The 18624-nt window shown below is 46.1% G+C and overlaps 1 protein-coding gene across 1 annotated transcript in view; it reads left to right on the top strand.

Annotated features, from left to right (window-relative positions):
• The window catches only part of FAM207A (family with sequence similarity 207 member A), a 56790-nt gene that overhangs the window by 25150 nt on the left and 13016 nt on the right, over nucleotides 1–18624 (top strand). The window lies entirely within an intron of this gene.

Genomic DNA, 18624 nt, shown 5'->3' on the forward strand with positions numbered 1-18624 from the left:
TATCACTGATTTTATGTGTATCTGATGCTTTCTATGTATGTGTCTGGGACCAGTTATGAATTTGCTGTTTGCAAACACACAACACGTAACTTACAAGACCCTGTCAGTCAGGCCACAGATGTAGACCTGTGTGTGTCACCAAATGTTATGCATATCTGCTGTATTTTTCTTCTTGCATCATTGGCATTTTGTTTCCTGCTGTTCTTTTTCCTGAGGTCCTTGTGGGCGAAAGTTTAGTGACCTTCTGGTCAGCAAGAGACAAGGAGGTTGGACCTCCCGTTAGAGTACCGAGGTGTTGACGTGCCAGAAGGAAGGAGCCTATATCGCTATAGCAGCGGGTGCTGGGATCCCATGTAACTTTGAAACCTTTGCACACAAGATACTCAGCTAGCATGCAGTAGGGCTGCATCAAGTGCTGCTTGGCTCATGCAGGAGGGCATCTTTCTGGCTGGCTGCTTTCTTCACGTCAGCTGCTCTCCAAGAGCCAGTGCGGACACTTTCTTTCTTGTCATCTGTATCTGAAAACTACTGCATCCTTGGTGTGCTTGCACAGCCTCTTACCGCCAGCTTCCTGGCACAGCCTTGAGCTGATAGTCTTGAATTTTGTAGTCTTGGTGGCCTGATCTCTTACCAAGATCTCCCTTCTGTGTATTGAGATGGAGGTGTTGACATCCCAGTACCCCTAGAGAGTGAGTAGGAAAGGAAGGGAGTACTGTGGAGATGGTGGAAAGCTCATTCATGGGACAGTTACAGGACCATAGGAGGAAAGGAGAGGCATTTGTGCCATGAGAGGCTAAACTATTCAGCTGTTACTAAAGTAATCTGTGGGGAAGAAGAGAGGGAGGAGATCTTGTAGCAGTGTTCATCGCAAGTGTTCAACAGATGGATGTGGGAGATACGGTCAGGGTTCACCCCAAAAGCTCTTTATTCAGAGCATACATCCAGGTTGCCCTGTTAGGAGTCCTCTGCCAGCTGCTCCCCTCCCTTACCTCCTCCTGTCTAACAACATGGCTCTTCTGGAGTCAAACCTGAGGTAGGGTCTGAGTCTGGCTGTGAAATCAAGCCATGGTGTCATGCCAGGTCCTGCCTCTGGTCGCCTTCCTTCTCCCATGCCACATGTTGCCTTATTTCCCAGTGGAGCTGTGGCAGCTGCCTTTTGGCTGTTTGTTCTTCTAATTAGGTCCTCAGGAAGAGGCAGAACCCAGCTGAGAAATCTGTAGCTAGAAACATTTAAAGCAGCAGGTGAAAGTGGGGAGGAAGGAAGATTCTTCAGGCTGTTGATGAGTTGGTGTTAAAGCAGGTCAAAACCTGCTGGTTTGATGTTGACCCCTGTCAACCTGTTCCTGAAGCTACTTCTGTTTTGTACTTCCAGGCTGCTATCAGGGTGGGAATTGGTGGTGGGATGCTTGATTAGGAGATTTGTTTCTTCCCCTCCTTGTCTGATGGCGAGAAGTATGCATTTCTGTGGTTGCTGTGGGTGGGAGAGCTGGGCCTGCAAGGTGACGGATGGGGTGGGTCACCCTGACTTCTGGACAGAGAGCTGGGTCATCTGCCCTCAGCAATGCAGATGCTAGACACAGGACTTCTTGGCCCTTTGAAGCAGCACTGTTATGCATTTTTGTTGCTTGGTTTGAACAAAACTAGAAGAATCTTGAAATTGGGATGTATTTCAGGATCCAGCTCGGTCTCGCTGCTTATTCTATCCCAAACTGTCAACAGGACTTTCACACCTGGGCTCCTGGCAGCATGCAGAGAGCAGAGGAGAGGACTGCACTCTGCATTAGAACAGATTTATCCTGTGTCGTGGCAGTTCAGCTAATCTACTTAGAGTAAGTTAGGCACAAGGCAGTAGTATTCCCGGATTGCAGTCCTTCATCCCTTTGTTATGTTTTTTAGCTTGAGTTTAGTAGATCATTGAGGGTTTTCTGGTCTGGGGTCAGTAAAGGAAACTTTAAACCAAAAAAATCTCCATTAATCAAACTCTGAAATTGTACTTGATTTCCAGCGTCCTGCCCACTGCTGGAATTACCAAGTTAGATCCTTAGGCAAGAGACATGAGGCAATGATTTTCAGGTTTATCTTGTTTCAAGGGCTTGGTCAGTGATGTCACTGCTGAACATCTTACTGTGACAAGATCTCTCCCACCTTCCCACATAGCTTGGCATATGAGCGGGTGTACTGGGTCAGAACAAAAGGATAGCCAAATTGGGCAATCCCATCTTTTGACAGCAGCCAGCAGGGAAAAGCTGGGGAATATAGCAGTACTTTCCTCAAAATGCTTAGCTGGGCATTTAAAACTTCCAGTGCCTAATAACTATTACGAAAAACAAATGACTTAGCTGAAGAAGTAGAAGGCTGTAGCTACTGCCAGTGCCAAATCCTGTGAGCCCCCCTGTTCCTCCAGCCCGGAGAGGTTCTGCAGACATTCCCTCTGCTCTTGCTTGTGAGCCCATACGGGCGACCTGGAGTGCTCGTGTGCTCATTCATGTCAGGCTGGAATAAAGACAACAGTTGGCCTAGAGATGTGTTGCTGCTGAGAAATTTTAACTTCTGTCTAAAATAGATTATGGGCACTTTAGACTTCGGGGCTGAAGTCTGAAAGATCAGTCCAGCTGTCTCACCTTGCTGCTGCTGAAGATGAGGAGGCCTGCTTCTTCCTCCCCCTGCTCCTGACCATGTGTCTTCCTGGCCTGATGCTGACTTGATTTGGTTCAGCTCACTAAACTAGCAGAAAACTAACCTGGGTGGACATGAGTTAGGTTTTTCTGTTTGAGGTGCACACCAGAGCTGGGATAGGAGTGTGTGTGTGAGGCACGGCGGAAGGCTGCTGCTGTTGCAGCAACAAGCCCTTGGGTAAGCTAAGCTTAAGCTAAGCTCTTGTTTGCCTGCACCCTGAGCTGCTCTCTGCTGGAGTCTGCCTGCTGTTGTCTCTGTGCCAAGTTTCCAAATGTCATGTGTTGATAATGCCACTGGTATCGATAGTGCTGCACATTGCATGTCGATCTTTCCAGAGGAAACAGCCCTGTCTCTGTGTCATTAACAGAGAAGTCGATTACAATTGATTTTTTTTTTTCTCTAGTTCCATTAGAGACGAGCAATCCAATATTGTATTCAGTATTCCCTGGAGCAGGTCAGCTGCTTCCAGACCTCTTCCCTGCTCCCCAAACCATCCCTGAGCATCTTGCCAGCATCACAGCAGAATCTGAGAAGTGTGTCTGCACAGGCAGTCCCCTCTTCTTCATAGACTTGGACCCGGGCAGGAAGCCATGCTGGAGAATTAACTTAGCTCTCTTCTATTTGTATTAGAAGGAAGTTACTCCGATTTTTAACATGCATGTGAGGCCCTTGTGCAGAAGCAACTGCTCTTGCTGTGCTGATGGATGTTTGCTGATGGATGGGAGCAATCCCTTTAACAGTAGGTGTGGTGTTGGCATACAGAGACCTTGGAGTGGCGTGCTGGAAACTGCCTGTACAGGCATGTAGTGGAAGAGGCTGCTAGTGTGCCAAGGAAGCAGATTTACTGAACGGAGAGTTTATTAAATCAAGTCAAGGCTCCTCTGATGCATAGTCTAGCAGAGGCTGAGGACTGCATACCTTAGGTGTAGCTGGCTACATTTCAGGCTTTTTGTCTGTTGCCTGACATGTTTTTCTGGAATATGTATTTTGGTGGAATCCCAGTTTGATTATAAATGCTGAAGCACTGTTTCTGCTTAATGGAAGGTCTTTTGGGGTGGGAAAGCAGAGGAGTGATGTTTCAGCTTCCTTGTCACACCTCTGCCACTGTGCTCTGAACTTAAAGGCAGACCGAGCCTGAGGTTATACAGCTCCCTGGACCATGGTGGCAAGATGGTCCTTCGTACTGATCGAGCATCCCCTCTGCTTTCTGAGCATGCTCTCTTGCTGAAAAGGCATCCTGAGATAGCTGCTTGCCATGACAGTGTTAAAGGTATGCATTCAGTCAGGGCCATCCAGTGAATCCTTTTCCTTGGGGCTAAATTGGGTCACAGGCTCAGGGTTCTGCACAACTGGAAGACAATGCACACTTCAGATACTAATTCAGCAAATCTCCGAAGGAGAGGCAGGGAAGTCATTAGCTGGGAAGAATACTTTTGTGGATCTTCAAGAGTTTTCCTGAGTTTTCACTCATTTGCTTCCTTTGTGTCCTTGTATTTCTGGACACTTGTGAAGCATGGAGAGCTTCAGGAATAAATTTTAGGCAGTCTTCTAGTTCGGGCAAGTTCAAGTCCTTGTTGCCATTGGAATAGTGGCTGCCACAGGGAATGGTGGGATGCAGAGACCAGGCTTGGGTCAGCTGTCCTGCTTAAAAAGTAACAGGTTCAGATTTTTCTGCAAAGCAGTGATTGGCATGAGCACAGTTATTTCTGAAAGGCAAGATGCTGGGGTGAAGTGCTTGATGCCCCTCTAGTGAACCAGAGACTGAGGAAGTAATGGTGGGGGAAATCCTCTCCTCTCCCAGCTTTTCTCTGCCTTCTTCTGTGCCTCTGAATGCTTATTCCTTCTCCTCTGATAAAAGGAGAGGATAAAACTTGCCCAATCTGTGCCTCATGTGCTCCATGATGAAGAGAACACTGAGTAGCCTCCTCAGGTCACCAGGCTGGGAACTGAAATGGTCCTCGTGCTTTCCTGAAAGCATCTCTTCCCCCCACCGTCTGCCCAGGTGGGCTTTCTGTGAGCTTCGGTTTTGCTGTGGCATCAATTGCCTTGCAGCCCTGCACCTGTCTGTTGGAAGACAAATCTCTCTGTACGCTTAATGGTGTCATGTGGATATCCAGCTTCCCTTAATGCCCTTGTTTCTGCCCCTTCCCTAGCAGTTCCTGGTTCCCCCCTCTTTCTCTCTGTGCAAGAGCTTCATCCTTATCTTCCTGTCATTTGAACCTATCATTTCAGCCAGTTTTTACATTCTCCTCTTGACCTTCATGGCTCAGTTCTTCCTCCTTCACTGTGAAGACATCTGTGATGTGATTTGTTATCTCCACTCTGCGTGTGCTGCTGAAATTCCTGTACAAGTCCCACTTACTGCTGTTCTTGTGATGGTTTTGTTTTTACCCTGAAGTTATGTATCTGCATTTTCTACTCAGTTCAGTTTCTGGCTGACATTGTTGTATTGCCTGGAAATATAATTAAGTATTGATCACAGTGCACTCAGCAGTCAAATTAGTTAATATTTTAATTATGTGTAACAGTATGTCATTCCAGTAATATTTGTTACCTACCAGCTTAAGTAGCATTGTGTGTATGTGTTCAAGAGGAAGGGGATAGAGAGACCTTGGAGTGGCATGGTGTGTTTGCTTTCATTTTTGCCTTTTAATAGTTGTGAGTCCCTTGGCTAGTGGTGGTCTGGGCATTGCTACTTTGCTGGTACTATTTTTTCTTGCCTATTCCTGCTTGTTATTCTCTGCTGGTCATAAATTTCCAGGAGATGCCCTATGCCGCCTCAGTGATTACTGCTAAATCCTCTTGTTTGTTGGAAGCCAGGCTGGAGTGCTTCCAGTCAACATCTCACCCTTGGGGGGCTTCCTGGAAATTGCCAGCATCTCCCTTACTCAGGCAGAGTGAGTATCTGTCAATGGTTGACCTGATTCAGGAGCTGAGTGGCTGCTTGCTGGAAGATGCCTTCCTCTGCCAGGTCTCCATATCATAGAGAGTGCAAATAAATGCCACTTGTCCCCTTTGCTGCCTGGTGGTGTCCCTTGCTCTGACTCTTGTGCCTCCCTTAGACCTGCAGAGAGCCTACAGAGAGCCATTGTGGTTACATGGCTTAAGAAGTACAGATGGAAAAAAAAATATTTCTCTGCTGTGAAGTCTTGCTGCCAGTTCACATTGGATTCTGTCCATCAAAAATCTTGGAAAACCTCTGGTCAGAGGCAGCCTTTAATATGAGCTGTGTGCTTAACCTGAAACGGTGTCCCTGCTGGCTTCCCTAGTGCTACAACTAGCATAAAAATGTCACGTAGCCTGACCTCGGTGAATGTGGTGGGGGGTACAGAGCTTTCTTCTTTGTGTCCCTCCTGCTCAGTTACTGCAGTGTCTGTGATGAGCTAAACCCTACTTTATTATGAAGGTTTTAAGGTATTTGGGGATTTAAACACTGGGCTAGCCAATTATGTGGCTGTTCAAGTTAGCCCAGCTGCAGTGTAGCAGGACCTTGCACTTGGCCTTGTGGAGCTTCATGAGGTTCGCGTGGGCCCATTCCTCCAGGTTGTCCAGGTCCCTCCAGATGGCATTCTTTCCCTCATGTGAATCAACTGCATCACTCAGCTTGGTGTCATCCACAGACTTGCTGAGGGTGCACTCAATCCCATTGTCTATGTTATTAATAAAGGTATTGAACAGTATCGGTCCCAATAGGGACCCCTGAGGGATGCTGCTTGTTACTGATCTCGATTTGTAGACTGAGTACCCAGTCTCAGCCAAACTAGAGGGTCTGAACAAGCCTGCAAGAAGTATTTTCAAATACTTAAGTCACATTGTCCTAAAATAGAGTGGATGGACTGTAGAGTTGAAGACCATGGTTCTTGTGGTACATCTTGCTCTGTATGGAGTGGCCAGAGCTGTGACTTGACTTGTGGGACATGAATGTAGGGAGGACATTTAGGTTCAAAGCCTGGAAATAGCCATAAATGAAAACTAAGCTTGTATGCTGCTTGGGGAAGGGTGAGAGGATCTGTCATTAGCAATATCATTTATAAAATGGTTTTCTGTGTAATTTTCCCCTTTTGGAGAAATGCTGTTGCTGACTCAGGCAATGTCAGAGTGAGGTTTGCCTGCGTAATGCTGTCTCTGGTTTTGTACCTGTTTTCCAGTTACATCTTGCACTCTTTGTAAAGCACGCAACTTTAAAAATTTTTTTTACCCTAGTAGCATAGATATAACAACCTCTCTCTGTTTTAAGGCATCTGATAGAGTGGTCCTGCAGGATGTCTGGTTACTGCGGGACAGTCTTAGGGGTGTTTTTTTGCTATAGAGTGGTTCCTAATTTGCATTTTCTAATGAAAAGCTCCCTAGAAATCCATTTGTATCCCTGAATTGTTTGTGAGGAAAATCCAAAGAAAATTGGGGAAAAAATTTTGAAATAATTTCATTTTGCAACATTGTGGTTTTTCAAAACAAAGTAAAAAAACATTAAAACAAAAGGATTTTGATGGAGATAGTTTTGTAATCTCTGTTAACGTATCCTTAAATTCTAAAGTAGTTCGAATTTGGAATCTGCAGGCTTTCCCAGGTCAGAGGAAGCATCTGCCATCCATCATTAGTGTTTTAGCAAAAATCACGATGAGGTGTGATGTTCTTCTGCATGGTGAGAGGACAGCACTCAGAGGCTAGCCAAAGGGCAGTCTGCTTTACTGAAGACTCTACAGACTAGCTGCAAACTCTTGCATCCCAGGGATGCCAGCACTGTCGCCATTACTTACTGCCACCTTTCCATGCAAAGCTTGTTCTGACAGCCTGGGTTTACTGTGCACTTCTTCAGGAAGTAGAAGGGATCATGGAGAAGGGACAGAGCAGCGCTTTTGGCCTGTGCGAGGGTCATAAGCTGCATGTTACTGGAGAAACATCTCTTTCTGCACCTTCATGTGTATTTGCATCAAAATAGATGCAACAGAAGAGTTGAAGGTGCAGCCTTGTCTTTGGGTTTAGATAATATTTAGCTGTGTGACTGTTTTATTAGAGTCTCTTCTTTGCCACTCTTACTGGCAGGTAAAGTGTACGCTGCCTTCACTCAGCAGTACCAGAAGGGCTGAGCCCTGGGATTCCTCCTGCCTCTTTTCTTCCATCTCCATCTGAGGAAAGGTCCAGCTGCAACTCTTCCTACTGACTGCGTGCTTGCCTTGTCAGTTGGTTAAGGCAAAGGTTCCTGCAGGCACTTGTTTCACCGAGGCACATGGTGAATGCAGTCCGGTTGCCCGTCCTTCCCCGTTTCAGTTGAAAGAAATAATTTCAGATGATACTGTCTGTCTGAATCTCTCCCATGTCCTGTTTTTCCCAGTAGAGGGAGGGTAAATGGCTTTAGATGCTAAACCTGGATCGAGGGGACGAGGAAAACTCAGTGCTTCTAACAACAAACCAACAAATCCATGAAATGTATTATCTGGAGAAGTGGGAGGGAAGGTGGGGCTCTGCACTTAACACATTGTAGTGTCTGCTGTAATCCCTGAGGAACAGAAAACAACTCCACAACTCGTTCTAGGTATCATCTTGCACATCCTTCTGTGCACAGCTGGTCTGCTGCCAGTGCTGCAGTGGTACGTGACAGTGACATGTTTGCCTGTCTGCCTCAGAAGTCTCACCCTCTGTGCTTTTGCAGTTCCTCTGAACATCCTTAAATACTTATTTTGTCCCTCTCTTCCCTATTGTTGTCTGCTCTCTCTCTTTCCCCCAGCACCCCATCAGGCCACTGCTTTGGCATTGAGGAACATGCAGCATAAAATGAGGTTCTCTGTTGTGTATTTTGAGGAAAAATACCTGTAGTTAAAACACAGCTATGGTGAACATGTAAGTGTGTTCATAAATATGCGTAAACGTTGGTTATGGCTAAACCTCTCTTGTGCATGACTTGCAGGAGCTACAGAATTGTCTGAGGTGTAGGGTGGCTTCAACTATATAAAACTGCCAAACAGTAAAATCATTTTGGATTTTGGATAAAACAGAAGTCTTTTGTATGCAGTCTCATTAAAGGAGCTCTTCAGAAACCAAGGACTGGAGTGGAGAAATTCAGGTGGGAAGAAATCTGCCTGTTGTCAAACCTAGGGAAGGAGATTGAAGACTGGTTTGCAGTGTCACCACTAAATCCATGCATTGAGAACGTAATAGCAAGTACAACTGAGCAGAGCTGGCTCCTCTAAGGAGCTGAAAGAGCATATACGAAGTGATAGGTAAGAATACACTTGTAAAAGAAATGCCAGGCACCAAAACAAATGCAAGAGGGGTCATAGGAGCCAGTGGCTGGAAATGAAAAACTTCCCTAGAGAATGCCCATTTAATTGTCCACGAGCTAGTACGCAGTTAAAAGACAAGGGAATTAAGGTAAATTAATGTTTTCTTGCATTTTGCATAAATTACAAGCACGAGGTAAAATCAAATGGTGTAACACTTTCAGATCTAGCTCTTTCCCTATGTAATACTAAAGAAGGTATTGAACTACTGATTTTTCAAACTTTTCAAAGGACAATGTAGTCAAAGGTAATTTTATTAGCAGGAATGGAAAGGATATTTTGGGGAAAATATCTTTAAAATACAAGCCTGCAAGGTGTTGTCAAAAAGCATAGGGATATTTCAGTAATCTGTCTCCCTTAGTAAGCCCTAAGGAGATAATTTACCCATTGGTAAACATGAATTACTTTTGGTCTCAGAATAAATCTTATTCCAGATATCTGTTGCTGTTTAAGCATTTATAGAAATTGTGTTCTATTCTTCCCACTGCTCTGTACTGAAACTGCAATATCCACACAAGTATCTCAAGTATCTTTGTTGTTAAAATACAGGTTTTTATCCTCTGTGGAAGAGGACTTGCTGACTGTCCATATTGTGCCGTGATGTGGACTCCCTGGAGTCTACTTTGGTGGTCCACCTTGGTGGTGTGCATGGTTTTGTATGAACCTTAAAAATACTTCCTGCAAAAAGTAAAGACAGCTCAGAACTACACCTCCGTGTGCCCCCCCCCCCCCCCCTTCTTTTCAGGTTGCGATGGCAAACCTATGAGTCATTGCCTCACAGATGCCTGCTTGAAGGAACTCTGTTGCCAAGGTGACTTTTCAAATACTGTTTTTGCAAGGGCAGGTCTTTTTCTGACAAGGGAAAGCATATGACACGGAGGAGAGGAGGCAGGTGGAGAGGAGGAAGACAGTGATGGAGGGGAGCTAGGGCACTGAGCTGGTGGAAAGCTCCATCGGCTGAAGGCTGTGACAGCGTCTGGGTGTGCACACCCTTCACAGCCCTTCTGTGGGGTGGTTGGCTCTAGCCCACTTGGTTTGGTTTTGACCTTTCTCACTAATTGCGCAGTTAGAACTCTGCATCCAGCTCAATGGAGAGGTTCCAAGTACCTTGTAGCAGTGTGCAGTCTGCCCTTGCTGTAAGCTTTTCCCAAAGGTCAGTGCTTATAAATGGGAACACAGCCTCCCCTATCTTTTCTGTAGCTCTTTTACATGTGATATAATGCTCAAGGTGTTCTTCACTACTTCTTCCTATGGCTGACCTCCTTGTCTCTCTAGTCCTTTCATGTCAAAGGTATGGCTACATGTGTCAGTCATGCTTGCATGAGGAAAGTGCCCTGACACAGAATGTGGAAAGTGATGTGGCTATTTAATTTTGGGTTGTTTGACTTCAAGCATGGCATTTGAGACTGCTCAAATGCCTGAGACTGCTTGAGAATGCTAGTGAGAGCCGAGGGCCTGAGCTCTCAGATTTCTAGGTTTTTGTTTTTTTTTTTTAAACCATCTCTGCAGAGAGCAAGTGCCAGCCTTCTTGCTGAAGGGAGCAAAATTTTATTTTTCTGTTGCATTGAAAGAAATGTCAAATTGTTCTATATTTGAGAAACAAACAGGTCAGAAGTGTCTGTGGCAGAGATGAGAAGACAGTAATGAGGCTGGTTTCAGTCCTAGCTTACACCATGGCTGACCCAGGCTGCAAATGCCTAGGCTACAGTGGAGTGCTTCATACCCCAAGCTTATGTGCTACTTCCCAGAAATAGTGTGAGTGCTGGATGAGAGGAGGAGGAGGAAGAGCAGCTTGCTAGGCTTCCATGGACCTGGGAAGGAATTGGCAGTGGAACAGGAGACACTGCAAATCCTGTTGCACCAGGTCTCATTCCCAGCAGGAGTAGGGAACCGGGTATCGTGGGTGTACTCCCAAGGGAGGTTATGTGCTGCTTCTTTGCAAAACTTTGCTAGGGCTGGGTGCTGCGACTTTTGGAAGACTGATGTCTTTGGGAAGTGAGGGCTGCCCATGCTCCCAGGGGAGCCTTCCCCCTGAGATCCAGGTCTTGAGGGCTTTGCATAGCACCCTTGTCCCCTGTATCTGAATTACAACAGAGGAAGCTGCTTTACCTGTATGGTAATACTTAATGCCAATGTACAAGCTCACCAGCTTTCTAACCTGAGAGCTGGCAGAGATGCACTTGTTCATGTTTCTTAAGGAATATCTTGAGCAGATCAGACTTGTTTCCCTTAGATGAGGGAGGGAAATGCATGGTGGCACTGCAGGTCCAGGCTCCCCTGGCACTGCCTGAGGCAGCATGTGGCCTCAGCTCCACCGTCTTGCACTTCTTGGAGACTTGACTCTTAGGCTTCTATGTGGACAATGAAAGCAAAGAAAGCCTGGTTAGTTCTTCTGTCTGAGGTGGCTGGGGCCATGAAGTCTCCCTCAGAAGCCAGCTGGTGGGATTTCTCTGCTAGCAGTAGCAAGGCAGGAGGTTGGAGATGGTCAGGTTTCTTGGCTGAGTGTGGGAAAAATGAGGCTCTGCTACAGACCTACAACTCCTTAGATCAGCTTGATTGCAAGAAGGCTTTGCCATTCATTCTGCCTCACATGCAGACATGGCAAATTCTCATCTTCTGTGACTGTTCCCTATGTAATTTGCTGTGATCAGAGAAGGGTGTGCAGGAAGGACAAGATGGCTTGTCATGAAACCTGAAAGAAATCTCATGAACTGAGCTGTTGGGAGTGTCTTAAAGGTGTACTGATGCCCTAGCCCCTTGCTTCATTTCTCTTTGGCTGGGTGAGCTTTTGTAAGGCTAAAAGCTGCAGCAGCACTTGCTGAGAGCTGCTGGGCATAAAATTCACTGTGATCATAGGTATTTAAACTGTTTCTAGGGCTGCACAGAAAGCAAATACATGCCAGAGGAAGCAAAGAAAAAGTCAACTTTTTCGGACATGCTATTTCTTGAGAAATAAGAGTATCTTATTCGCGCTGTGAAACTTCAGGATACTTTTGGAGGACTTGGTTTTTTTGTTGGAAGAAATGCACACAAACTTGTTGCATATACATCACCCTTTTTTTTTTTTTTCCTTTTTTTTTTTTCCTGTGGACATGAAAAGGGGCGGGGGGGGGGGGGGTGATTGAAAAGTATTTTCTTGAAAGCAAACTCATTCTCCCAAAGCTGGAAAATCCTGTTTCTTGAACGAAATCACACCTGGTCTTGCAAAGTCCCTGACATGGCATGTGTTTCCCAGGGTACCAGTCTGTGGGTGAGCCTTTTTGCATTTGTTTTGTGGTTTTTGAAGTATTACAGCTCAGGGAGTACTGAGAACTGTTTTTTTTCTGGGTGCAGAAGAGACATGGAGGGAAATAAGTAAAAAGTAATCCAGCATCTTTTCTCCCAAAGACGTGTTGAATCCAGGCATCAAGCTGACTGGTCTGGCTGGTGAGGATACACAGCTGAAGATGTTTTTTCTAGCAAATAATGTGGAGCTCCTCCACTGGTGCAGTAACATCCTCAACGGTTGCACCTTTTGCCAAACACTGTTTTTCTCTGACCAGGGAAGCATTTGAGAAAGAGGTGAGAAGTTGTCTCATTCATTGCTTCCATGCTCAGTGGAAGACAGCAAGAGAGTACTTCCAAGTCTGCTGTGCACAGAGGTTGGTTTGGCTGTTGCTCACTATAGTCATCCAAGAATCCCAGAGAAAGGACAGCCAAATGTGCAAGCAGCAGGAAAAAAGGATGCTGAGTGGTAGCATCTACATTATTCAGGCAAAACTGTGCATCTGCAATGTAATAAGGACAAATTAGTTGAAAGAAAAAATGATAAAAATGTAGAGTTTAAGAGCTCTAGTAGATGTCAAATGGTTACCGTTCATCCTCTTGGGTTTGCTTAAAGCCAGGCTGTCTGAAAGATGAGTTCAACACTTGGTTCACTTTGCTTTTTGTAGGCAAGTCCTCCTCTTCCTGTAGGTGCCAGCAAACACTTCTACAGCTGCTTTGTCTCCTGTGGGTCCTGGCTGCATCTCATAATGCTTTCCTGGTCAGGAAGGGGAGAAGCGGCATGGCCTGTCTGTTATCAGACAGTGGCACTGTCTGGTATCCTGTGTTTCATTCTCCTTCCTCAGTCTCACCGCCTACCCAGTGACTCAGCATGACATGCTGATAGTAAATACATGGTTTCTTTCAATTTTTTATGAGAAACTTTCCAAAACCAGCAAAATGTATGTGAAAAAAGCATTTCAGTGCCCTGGACTAGTGATGGGTCTGACCTAATTTGCTGCCTTCCAGGGTGTTTGCAGCAGGATGGAGGTAATACGGGAAAGGCACTAATGGAAATTTGTGAACAAAATAAAGCAGAGGCCACGTGGTTGTCCTGCTGTCCCCCAGTTCTACTTCCGTGCATGTTTCTCCCCTAAGAAGGCTGCATGCTGCAGATATTGTGGTGGGGTATTTCTCCTTCTGACTGCACCATGTTTGTACCCTGTATGTGTTTTACGGGGAGGATAACTCCTGAAATAAGCTGACCTTTTTCTAAGAGCAAAAGGTAACTTTGCCGAGGAAGGAGCCTACGACCTGGCAGATGAGATGAGCTCCTTGTGGCAGCCATAGTTTCTCCACTGGGAGGCTCACAGTGGTTTCTGGGATCATTCTAGGCCATGAACTGGCAATGCCAAGCACCTGGCTCAGACAAGGCGTTTTGCAGTCCTCGTGGCACACTTGGTTCAGAAACCTAGGTTCCCCAAGACATGTTACCTCTTTATGCCTTGGTTATGAAAATAACCTTCCAGCTGCAAAAGTGGCTTTAGGGACAGTGACACACTGAGCCACCTTGAGCATCTTCTGTGTGCCTATCTGAGACTAGCCCTTGAAATGTCAACCTCTGTGCTGGGGAGAGCTGCTGAGAGGGTGCAGGTGGGAAGACCAAGGACTTCTGAAGAGTGAAAAAGGTCTCGGGGGGGAGGAGGTACTTTTACCTTGTGGCAGGGGCTGAGCATGCCTGCAGTGCTTAAGACATTGCTTGGGAGGACAGACTTTGTCTCCGGAGTTGCCTTTTGCAGACTACTTACTGTGCAGATTGTGACTTCTTGGTCACCTCCTGAGGGGAACTGCTCCCGCTTCAGATGGCATGTCACTTGTGCGCTTATGCGGCTAACTAGAGATGAGTCTCAGCTCTTCTGCAGAGGGAGGTTTCGTGCCCTTGCTGTAGCTCATCAGAGCCTGGGGATGTTTACCGGGCCTGACAGAGGCATGACCTTGGTGCGAGGACGTGAGTCGCACTGCTCCTCCAGGTCTCGGATGGGAAGCCGGACTTAGAAGTAGGCTCTGCTTTAAATAACCAGGGGATCTGGAAGGGTTGAGAGTGCAGATCCCACTTTAAATAGGATGCCTTCGTCACTGGGGGCAGGAGGAAAGTCTGCGTGCTGGTGTAACGATTAAGCATGAACAAAAATAATGTAGCTTGTTTTGGACCATAAAAAGCAAATGCTGTATCCATGGTGAAACCTGCCCTATCCCAGCAGGGGCTGTCATCTTCTCTTCCAATGCTGGTTCCCAAGCCTGCTCAGGGTAGCGGGGCTTGGACTGGGTAAAACCCAAACACTCCCCTGCCATGTTCTCTGTGCACTGTGTACAGACTACCAAGCTGTCTCCAGGGGCTCCTCTAAGAGCAAGGGGGCAAAGAGCCTGGAGGGTATCAACCCCCTGCTTCTGTCCTTGCCACCTCCAAGCCTTGGTCCCGCTTGTGACCCAGGCTCCCCAGACGCTTCTGCATCAGTGCTTTCTGGAGAAGTGGAGCTGGAGGTCAACCAGTTGGGAGCTGAGCTGTCGGGTGGAGTGAGGGCAGCGGGCCGCCGGGCTGGCTCCCATGGAGTACCGTCTCTGCTGGAGGACATCTTGGCTGACTTTCTGCCTGGCCCATGTTGTCCCTCAACTTTCTTTCTAGAGGAAGAATACCTTCAGTGCTTCTGTGCTGGCATCTGTCAGGTCACACCAGTGTTGCATTTGCCCCAGGAGACTGTGGTTACCATTTCCCAGGCCCTTTCAGTGGAAAAGCGTATCAGACAATTTACAAGTGACAATATGTAATTTAAAAAAAAAAACACAACAAAGAAAACCCCAAACACACCCAGTCTTCTCCTTTTGCATGTACTCTCTGAATTTCTTTAGTGAACTCATCCCACAGCTGTAGGCATATGCTCATTTTTGCTGCTGTTATACAACTGAGGCTAAAATTAACACATCTGTTGTTATTTAACTTCAATTTATACGGTACCCTGTTTTGCCAAAATACTATGTTTCAAGCAGTAACAGCTTTACTGTTATATATCATCAGAGTTCTGGGAATAATACTTAATACTATGTGCTATTTCTTAATAGCTCATACCAAAGGGAGGCTTGGTGGTTCACTGCAGCTTTGCACAGGGAGGAGCAGATGCCCACTGCTGAAGGACCCTCCTCTTTTGGCATTGCACAGGCACAGGTTTATTTCATATTTCTGCTCATGGCCAAGTCCTCGAAGTGATGTGGTTTCGTGGAACTGTGAAACCTGTGTTTTCACCCTCTCGGTTGTGGAGTCAAACTTAAATAGTGGGATCTCAGGGAAGCCTGTAGTGTTACGGATTTTACCCAGTCCAGCTTCTTTCTGAATGCCTAGAAAGGATAAAATGGGGACTTTTAAGGTAGGAGATAGATAAATAGATAGATATTAGTCTAAGGAGTCCTTTATGAAAAGCAGACATATATATATATATATGTTTTTTTGGGGTTTTGGGGTTTTTTTTTGTCTAAGGAGTCCTTTACCCAAAAACCTCAACCTTTTTGAAATGAAGGAAGCCATACTCCAAAAAAATCTGCTTGTCTGCCATGAAAGCACGATCCTGAGAATTGCCAGTAGTATCAAACACTTGATGTAGGAAGCAAAAAGCTGTTGCGTTTTTTTTTTTTTAATCTGTTTATATTTGAGATGCTTTGTACTGCGCAGATCAGAGGAAACAAAAAACACGTCCTTGCTAAAAGGAATAATTGTCAAGTTTACAGTATGTAAATTACCCTCAGCTAATGTAAGTGGGTTTTGCTCACCTTTCTTCTGTGCACAAGGTTTCAAAGCCAAGTGTTGTTAAATTACACTTGGAATGGGCTGGAAGGGGGGACAACCCCCTTCTGATTTCACAGAAAAATAATTAAACTGGAGCTGCGGTCTGGCTTTGATCTCATAGGTGCTTGCAAGCTAAATAAAAATAAAAGACTACCTTGGGGACAGTCTGCCATTAATTAACTAGCTACATTCTGCCTGTGCTGTTCTCCAGTGGGTTTCCAGCGGCTTTGGCACTCGGCATCACAACTGCAAGTTGCCAAACACGATTTGGCACCTTCCAGCAGCAAAACAACCTCCTCAGGGGCAGGAAGGGATACATAAAATGGAGGTGTCCAGGGAGCAGGCGGTGAAAAAGGGCAGAAACCGGCTGCTTCGCTGGCTGCTCCTGACGGGTGGAGAAGGGAGCCAGCTCCCCTCCCTGCACCCCTCTGGCAATCTGCGGCTGCTGGTCCGGGTGCCGGTTGCCGTCCCAGGCCTGCAGCGATGTTGGGCTCCTGCCAAGAAAACAGCTTTTGTGTTTCCTTAAATATGCTGCTGCTGTTTGGGGGGGAAAAAAAATAAAAATCTGAATTGATGTTATTACTAGAATTGGCCAGCTGGCTGAAATTTTTTTCTTTTTTTTCATTAACAAATCTTGCCAGGTGCTGTTTTCCCAATGAAGTAATGAGCGTGTTTTCAGATGAGGGGGCAAATCTCCCCAGCCCCGCCGCCGCTGAAATCCAGGCAGGCTCGGGCAGCCAGAAAGGCAGGGCGGAGGTGTCTCGTGCAGGCAGCCCTTCAGAGATCATCAGGGCGCAATTTGCGTTTTGGCCTCTTGTGATTCATTCTTTTTTTCCCTGAAACTGCAGAAACGTGGGGTGATTGAGGGTGGGAGTAGCTGGGAGTTGGTTATTGGAACATGCAGATAGTTGTTTTAGCATCTGCTTTGATACCACAGCAAACGGATTGAGGAAATTTGCCCTTAACATGATTAGATGTTTGTCTCTGTTACTGCCTGACGCTGTGTCCCGGCAAGGCTGTCCTGCTGGCCCAGGCTTAGAAGGGTGCCCATGCATTGGTGCTTTATGCAGGAGACGGAAAAATGGATAGCAGCATCAGTCACATACAAACCCTTCAAGACATCCCTGAGCTTTGTGAGTAAGTGATAGCTTCTAGGCGTGGCTTTATTTCTCGCTTCTTGGGTGCACTGACTGCAGTGACATATTTTTCTGGGACACGAGGCAGTGAAAGCTACAGCTTCGTTCTCCATGTCCTCTAGAAACTCAAAACATGGTGGTGGTTGTTGGCTTTATGAAGAAATCCCCCCAGCCCCAGCAGGCTTGTTCTCATCTTAAGGCATTGTCCTGGTTTTGGCTGGGATAGAGTTGATTGTACCAGCTACTAGGAACACAGTGCTATGTTTTGAGTTCACCATGAGAAGAATGTTGATAACACTGATGTTTTCAGTTGTTGCTAAGTAATATTTAGTCTAAAGTCAAGGATTTTTCAGCTTCTCATGCCCAGCCAGCGAGGAGGCTGGAGAGGCGCAAGAAGTTGGGATGGGACACAGCCAGGACAGCTGACCCAAACTGGCCAAAGGGGTATTCCATACCATGTGACGTCACATCTAGTATATAAACTCGGGGGGGGGGAGGGGGGGGGGGATCGTCGCTCGGGGACTAACTGGGTGTCGATCGGCGAGTGGTGAGCAACTGCACTGTGCATCATTTGTATATTCCAATCCTTTTATTATTACTGTTGTCATTTTATTAGTGTTATCATTATCATTATTAGTTTCTTCTTTTCTGTTCTATTAAACTGTTCTTATCTCAGCCCACGAGTTTTACTACTTTTCCTGATTTTCTTCCCCATCCCACTGCGGGGGGGAGGGCAGTGAGTGAGCGGCTGCGTGGTGCTTAGTTGCTGGCTGGGGTTAAACCACGACAGGCATTGAAATTACTAAATTATGATCCTGCTTTTGTTTAAATCATCCTGAAAGATTTGCAGCTTCAAAGAAGTCCTCAGTGAGTTGTTTTTAGAGCTGCAGTGAATTCCTTTCTTCTGTTTCTTCTGGGGAGAAAAAGGGTATTTTTTCTTTTCCAGCCTTAAGAGTAACCTAAGGCGAGAGGAGTGGTCTTTGGGGAGCTTATTCCTCCATTGGCATTCCCGTAGCAGAATTCACAGCGCATTTCAGGAGAGAAGTTGACTAAAGTCAATTTTGTTTTAAACACTGGAGATAAGATAAAATTTTATAGTGTCTGCAAGGGATCTGCAGTAAAAATATTTGTGACGTTATTTTACTTGATATTGGATATCGGTGATCAAGAGCTGGTTTCCAAATACTGAATTTGGTATATAGTAGGTACTAGCCTTTTTTACAGGCTGTTAGTAATTGGCTGCTCCTTAGGGCTGCCATGGATCTGGGTATTTCAGACCCTTTTCAGTCCTTCCCCTGCCTGTTACGTGCTGTCTGGGCAGGCATTGAGGCCGTTGCTTGGGCAGGCGGATGCCAATAGCCGCGGCAGGTTGCCATTCCCCTTCCTACCCTTGCACATGTCTGCAGCCCATGTTTTCCTTCTTAGCTTTATCAGCCTGCATATTTTCAGATAAAAA

Source organism: Aquila chrysaetos, chromosome 6 (assembly GCF_900496995.4).
Source record: "Aquila chrysaetos chrysaetos chromosome 6, bAquChr1.4, whole genome shotgun sequence".
Classification (NCBI taxonomy): domain Eukaryota; kingdom Metazoa; phylum Chordata; class Aves; order Accipitriformes; family Accipitridae; genus Aquila; species Aquila chrysaetos.